Source organism: Somniosus microcephalus, unplaced genomic scaffold (assembly GCF_052327205.1).
Source record: "Somniosus microcephalus isolate GS21.2 unplaced genomic scaffold, FLI_Smic_1.0 unresolved_chr1, whole genome shotgun sequence".
In the NCBI taxonomy this organism is placed as follows: domain Eukaryota; kingdom Metazoa; phylum Chordata; class Chondrichthyes; order Squaliformes; family Somniosidae; genus Somniosus; species Somniosus microcephalus.
Genome location: NW_028225179.1, coordinates 79,228,498 through 79,235,936, shown reverse-complemented (window position 1 = coordinate 79,235,936; position 7,439 = coordinate 79,228,498).

The following is a 7,439-nucleotide window of genomic DNA, read 5'->3' as shown; positions in this document are numbered from 1 at the left end:
GGTCTTATGGGTGTTAGTGGATGGGTGATATGGGTGTCAGTGGATGGGTGTTATGGGTGTCAGTGGATGGGTGATATGGGTGTCAGTGGATGGGTGTTATGGGTGTCAGTGGATGGGTGTTATGGGTGTCAGTGGATGGGTGTTATGGGTGTCAGGGGATGGGTGATATGAGTGTCAGTGGATGGGTGATATGGGTATCAGTGGATGGGTGATATGGGTGTCAGTGGATGCGTATTATGGGTGTCAGTGGATGGGTGTTGTGGGTGTCAGTGGATGGGTGATATGGGTGTTAGTATGTGGGTGATATGGGTGTTAGTGTGTGGGTGATATGGGTGTTAGTGGAAGGGTGTTATGGGTGTCAGTGGATGGGTGATATGGGTGTCAGTGGATGGGTGATATGGGTGTCAGTGGATGGGTGATATGGGTGTTAGTGGATGGGTGTTATGGGTGTAAGTTGATGGGTGTTATGGGTGTCAGTGGATGGGAGATATGGGTGTTAGTGGATGGGTGTGATGGGTGTCAGTGGATGGGCGATATGGGTGTTCGTGGATGGGTGTTATGGGTGTCAGTGGATGGATGATATGGGTGTGAGTGTGTGGGTGATATGGGTGTTAGTGGATGGGTGATATGGGTGTTAGTGGATGGGTGATATGGGTGTTAGTGGATGGGTGTTATGGGTGTCAGTGGATGGGTGATATGAGTGTCAGTGGATGGGTAATATGGGTGTCAGTGGACGGGTGTTATGGGTGTCAGTGGATGGGTGTTATGGGTGTTAGTGGATGGGTGTTATGGAGTGTTAGAGGATGGGTGATATGGGTGTTAGTGGATGGGTGATATGGGTGTTAGTGGATGGGTGATATGGGTGTTAGTGGATGGGTGATATATGGGTGTTAGTGGATGGGTGATAGATGGGTGTCAGTGGATGGGTGATATGGGTGTCAATGGATGGGTGTTATGGGTGTTAGTGGATGGGTGATATGGGTGTTAGTGGATGGGTGATATGGGTGTTAGTGGATGGGTGTTATGGGTGTCAATGGATGGGTGATATGGGTGTCAGTGCATGGGTGTTATGTGTGTCAGTGGATGGGTGTTATGAGTGTTAGTGGATGGGTGTTATGGGTGTTAGTGGATGGGTGATATGGGTGTTAGTGGATGGGTGTTATGGGTGTCAATGGATGGGTGTTATGGGTGTTAGTGGATGGGTGTTATGGGTGTCAGTGGATGGGTGATATGGGTGTTAGTGGATGGGCGTTATGGGTGTTAGTGGATGGGTGATATGGGTGTTAGTGGATGGGTGTTATGGGTGTCAGTGGATGGGTGTTATTGGTTTTAGTGGATGGGTGTTATGGGTGTTAGTAGATGGGTGACATGGGTGTTAGTGGATGGGTGTTATGGGTGTTAGTGGATGGGTGATATGATTGTTAGTGGATGGGTGATATGGGTGTTAGTGGATGGGTGATATATGGGTGTTAGTGGATGGGTGATATGAGTGTTAGTGGATGGGTGTTATGGGTGTCAGTGGATGGGTGTTATGGGTGTTAGTGGATGGGTGTTATGGGTGTTAGTGGATGGGTGATATGGGTGTTAGTGGATGGGTGATATATGGGTGTTAGTGGATGGGTGATATGGGTGTTAGTGGATGGGTGTTATGGGTGTTAGTGGATGGGTGATATGGGTGTTAGTGGATGGGTGATATGGGTGTTAGTGGATGGGTGTTATGGGTGTCAGTGGATGGGTGATATGGGAGTCAGTGGATGGGTGTTATGGGTGTCAGTGGATGGGTGTTATGGGTGTCAGTGAATGGGTGTTATGGGTATCAGTGGATGGGTGATATGAGTGTCAGTGGATGGGTGATATGGGTGTCAGTGGATGGGTGATATGGGTGTTAGTGGATGGGTGTTATGGGTGTTCGTGGATGGGTGATATGGGTGTTAGTGGATGGGTGTTAGTGGATGGGTGATATGGGTGTTAGTGGATGGGTGTTATGGGTGTTAGTGGATGGGTGATATGGATGTTAGTGGATGGGTGATATGGGTGTTAGTGGATGGGTGATATGGGTGTTAGTGGATGGGTGATATATGGGTGTTAGTGGATGGGTGATATGGGTGTTAGTGGATGGGTGTTATGGGTGTCAGTGGATGGGTGTTATGGGTGTTAGTGGATGGGTGATATGGGTGTTAGTGGATGGGTGATATGGGTGTTAGTGGGTGGGTGTTATGGGTGTCAGTGGATGGGTGATATGGGTGTCAGTGGATGGGTGATATGGGTGTCAGTGGACGGGTGTTATGGGTGTCAGTGGATGGGTGTTATGGGTGTTAGTGGATGGGTGTTATGGGCGTTAGTGGATGGGTGATATGGGTGTTAGTGGATGGGTGATATGGATGTTAGTGGATGGGTGATATGGGTGTTAGTGGATGGGTGATATATGGGTGTTAGTGGATGGGTGATATATGGGTGTCAGTGGGTGGGTGTTATGGGTGTTAGTGGATGGGTGATATGGGTGTCAGTGGATGGGTGTTATGGGTGTCAGTGGATGGGTGATATGGGTGTCAGTGGATGGGTGTTATGCGTGTCAGTGGATGGGTGTTATGGGTGTCAGTGGATGGGTGTTATGGGTGTCAGTGGATGGGTGATATGAGTGTCAGTGGATGGGTGATATGGGTGTCAGTGGATGGGTGATATGGGTGTCAGTGGATGGGTGTTATGGGTGTCAGTGGGTGGGTGTTGTGGGTGTTAGTGGATGGGTGATATGGGTGTTAGTGGATGGGTGATACGGGTGTTAGTGGATGGGTGTTATGGGTGTCAGTGGATGGGTGATATGGGTGTCAGTGGATGGGTGATATGGGTGTCAGTGGACGGGTGTTATGGGTGTCAGTGGATGGGTGTTATGGGTGTCAGTGGATGGGTGTTAGTGGATGGGTGATATGGGTGTTAGTGGATGGGTGATATGGATGTTAGTGGATGGGTGATATGGGTGTTAGTGGATGGGTGATATATGGGTGTTAGTGGATGGGTGATATATGGGTGTCAGTGGGTGGGTCTTATGGGTGTTAGTGGATGGGTGATATGGGTGTCAGTGGATGGGTGTTATGGGTGTCAGTGGATGGGTGATATGGGTGTCAGTGGATGGGTGTTATGGGTGTCAGTGGATGGGTGTTATGGGTGTCAGTGGATGGGTGTTATGGGTGTCAGTGGATGGGTGATATCAGTGTCAGTGGATGGGTGATATGGGTATCAGTGGATGGGTGATATGGGAGTCAGTGGATGCGTATTATGGGTGTCAGTGGATGGGTGTTGTGGGTGTCAGTGGATGGGTGATATGGGTGTTAGTGGATGGGTGATACGGGTGTTAGTGGATGGGTGTTATGGGTGTCAGTGGATGGGTGATATGGGTGTCAGTGGATGGGTGATATGGGTGTCAGTGGACGGGTGTTATGGGTGTCAGTGGATGGGTGTTATGGGTGTCAGTGGATGGGTGTAAGTGGATGGGTGATATGGGTGTTAGTGGATGGGTGACATGGATGTTAGTGGATAGGTGATATGGGTGTTAGTGGATGGGTGATATATGAGTGTCAGTGGATGGGTGATATGGGTATCAGTGGATGGGTGATATGGGTGTCAGTGGATGCGTATTATGGGTGTCAGTGGATGGGTGTTGTGGGTGTCAGTGGATGGGTGATATGGGTGTTAGTGGATGGGTGATACGGGTGTTAGTGGATGGGTGTTATGGGTGTCAGTGGATGGGTGATATGGGTGTCAGTGGATGGGTGATATGGGTGTCAGTGGACGGGTGTTATGGGTGTCAGTGGATGGGTGTTATGGGTGTCAGTGGATGGGTGTAAGTGGATGGGTGATATGGGTGTTAGTGGATGGGTGATATGGATGTTAGTGGATGGGTGATATGGGTGTTAGTGGATGGGTGATATATGGGTGTTAGTGGATGGGTGATATATGGGTGTCAGTTGGTGGGTCTTATGGGTGTTAGTGGATGGGTGATATGGGTGTCAGTGGATGGGTGTTATGGGTGTCAGTGGATGGGTGATATGGGTGTCAGTGGATGGGTGTTATGGGTGTCAGTGGATGGGTGTTATGGGTGTCAGTGGATGGGTGTTATGGGTGTCAGGGGATGGGTGATATGAGTGTCAGTGGATGGGTGATATGGGTATCAGTGGATGGGTGATATGGGTGTCAGTGGATGCGTATTATGGGTGTCAGTGGATGGGTGTTGTGGGTGTCAGTGGATGGGTGATATGGGTGTTAGTATGTGGGTGATATGGGTGTTAGTGTGTGGGTGATATGGGTGTTAGTGGAAGGGTGTTATGGGTGTCAGTGGATGGGTGATATGGGTGTCAGTGGATGGGTGATATGGGTGTCAGTGGATGGGTGATATGGGTGTTAGTGGATGGGTGTTATGGGTGTAAGTTGATGGGTGTTATGGGTGTCAGTGGATGGGAGATATGGGTGTTAGTGGATGGGTGTGATGGGTGTCAGTGGATGGGCGATATGGGTGTTCGTGGATGGGTGTTATGGGTGTCAGTGGATGGATGATATGGGTGTGAGTGTGTGGGTGATATGGGTGTTAGTGGATGGGTGATATGGGTGTTAGTGGATGGGTGATATGGGTGTTAGTGGATGGGTGTTATGGGTGTCAGTGGATGGGTGATATGAGTGTCAGTGGATGGGTAATATGGGTGTCAGTGGACGGGTGTTATGGGTGTCAGTGGATGGGTGTTATGGGTGTTAGTGGATGGGTGTTATGGAGTGTTAGAGGATGGGTGATATGGGTGTTAGTGGATGGGTGATATGGGTGTTAGTGGATGGGTGATATGGGTGTTAGTGGATGGGTGATATATGGGTGTTAGTGGATGGGTGATAGATGGGTGTCAGTGGATGGGTGATATGGGTGTCAATGGATGGGTGTTATGGGTGTTAGTGGATGGGTGATATGGGTGTTAGTGGATGGGTGATATGGGTGTTAGTGGATGGGTGTTATGGGTGTCAATGGATGGGTGATATGGGTGTCAGTGCATGGGTGTTATGTGTGTCAGTGGATGGGTGTTATGAGTGTTAGTGGATGGGTGTTATGGGTGTTAGTGGATGGGTGATATGGGTGTTAGTGGATGGGTGTTATGGGTGTCAATGGATGGGTGTTATGGGTGTTAGTGGATGGGTGTTATGGGTGTCAGTGGATGGGTGATATGGGTGTTAGTGGATGGGCGTTATGGGTGTTAGTGGATGGGTGATATGGGTGTTAGTGGATGGGTGTTATGGGTGTCAGTGGATGGGTGTTATTGGTTTTAGTGGATGGGTGTTATGGGTGTTAGTAGATGGGTGACATGGGTGTTAGTGGATGGGTGTTATGGGTGTTAGTGGATGGGTGATATGATTGTTAGTGGATGGGTGATATGGGTGTTAGTGGATGGGTGATATATGGGTGTTAGTGGATGGGTGATATGAGTGTTAGTGGATGGGTGTTATGGGTGTCAGTGGATGGGTGTTATGGGTGTTAGTGGATGGGTGTTATGGGTGTTAGTGGATGGGTGATATGGGTGTTAGTGGATGGGTGATATATGGGTGTTAGTGGATGGGTGATATGGGTGTTAGTGGATGGGTGTTATGGGTGTTAGTGGATGGGTGATATGGGTGTTAGTGGATGGGTGATATGGGTGTTAGTGGATGGGTGTTATGGGTGTCAGTGGATGGGTGATATGGGAGTCAGTGGATGGGTGTTATGGGTGTCAGTGGATGGGTGTTATGGGTGTCAGTGAATGGGTGTTATGGGTATCAGTGGATGGGTGATATGAGTGTCAGTGGATGGGTGATATGGGTGTCAGTGGATGGGTGATATGGGTGTTAGTGGATGGGTGTTATGGGTGTTCGTGGATGGGTGATATGGGTGTTAGTGGATGGGTGTTAGTGGATGGGTGATATGGGTGTTAGTGGATGGGTGTTATGGGTGTTAGTGGATGGGTGATATGGATGTTAGTGGATGGGTGATATGGGTGTTAGTGGATGGGTGATATGGGTGTTAGTGGATGGGTGATATATGGGTGTTAGTGGATGGGTGATATGGGTGTTAGTGGATGGGTGTTATGGGTGTCAGTGGATGGGTGTTATGGGTGTTAGTGGATGGGTGATATGGGTGTTAGTGGATGGGTGATATGGGTGTTAGTGGGTGGGTGTTATGGGTGTCAGTGGATGGGTGATATGGGTGTCAGTGGATGGGTGATATGGGTGTCAGTGGACGGGTGTTATGGGTGTCAGTGGATGGGTGTTATGGGTGTTAGTGGATGGGTGTTATGGGCGTTAGTGGATGGGTGATATGGGTGTTAGTGGATGGGTGATATGGATGTTAGTGGATGGGTGATATGGGTGTTAGTGGATGGGTGATATATGGGTGTTAGTGGATGGGTGATATATGGGTGTCAGTGGGTGGGTGTTATGGGTGTTAGTGGATGGGTGATATGGGTGTCAGTGGATGGGTGTTATGGGTGTCAGTGGATGGGTGATATGGGTGTCAGTGGATGGGTGTTATGCGTGTCAGTGGATGGGTGTTATGGGTGTCAGTGGATGGGTGTTATGGGTGTCAGTGGATGGGTGATATGAGTGTCAGTGGATGGGTGATATGGGTGTCAGTGGATGGGTGATATGGGTGTCAGTGGATGGGTGTTATGGGTGTCAGTGGGTGGGTGTTGTGGGTGTCAGTGGATGGGTGATATGGGTGTTAGTATGTGGGTGATATGGGTGTTAGTGTGTGGGTGATATTGGTGTTAGTGGAAGGGTGTTATGGGTGTCAGTGGATGGGTGATATGGGTGTCAGTGGATGGGTGATATGGGTGTCAGTGGATGGGTGATATGGGTGTTAGTGGATGGGTGTTATGGGTGTAAGTTGATGGGTGTTATGGGTGTCAGTGGATGGGAGATATGGGTGTTAGTGGATGGGTGTTATGGGTGTCAGTGGATGGGCGATATGGGTGTTAGTGGATGGGTGTTATGGGTGTCAGTGGATGGATGATATGGGTGTGAGTGTGTGGGTGATATGGGTGTTAGTGGATGGGTGATATGGATGTTAGTGGATGGGTGATATGGGTGTTAGTGGATGGGTGATATGGGTGTCAGTGGATGGGTGATATGGGTGTTAGTGGATGGGTGATATGGGTGTTAGTGGATGGGTGATATGGGCGTTAGTGGATGGGTGTTATGGGTGTCAGTGGATGGGTGATATGGGTGTCAGTGGATGGGTAATATGGGTGTCAGTGGACGGGTGTTATGGGTGTCAGTGGATGGGTGTTATGGGTGTAAGTGGATAGGAGTTATGGAGTGTTAGTGGATGGGTGATATGGGTGTTAGTGGATGGGTGATATGGGTGTTAGTGGATGGGTGATATGGGTGTTAGTGGATGGGTGATATATGGGTGTTAGTGGATGGGTGATAGATGG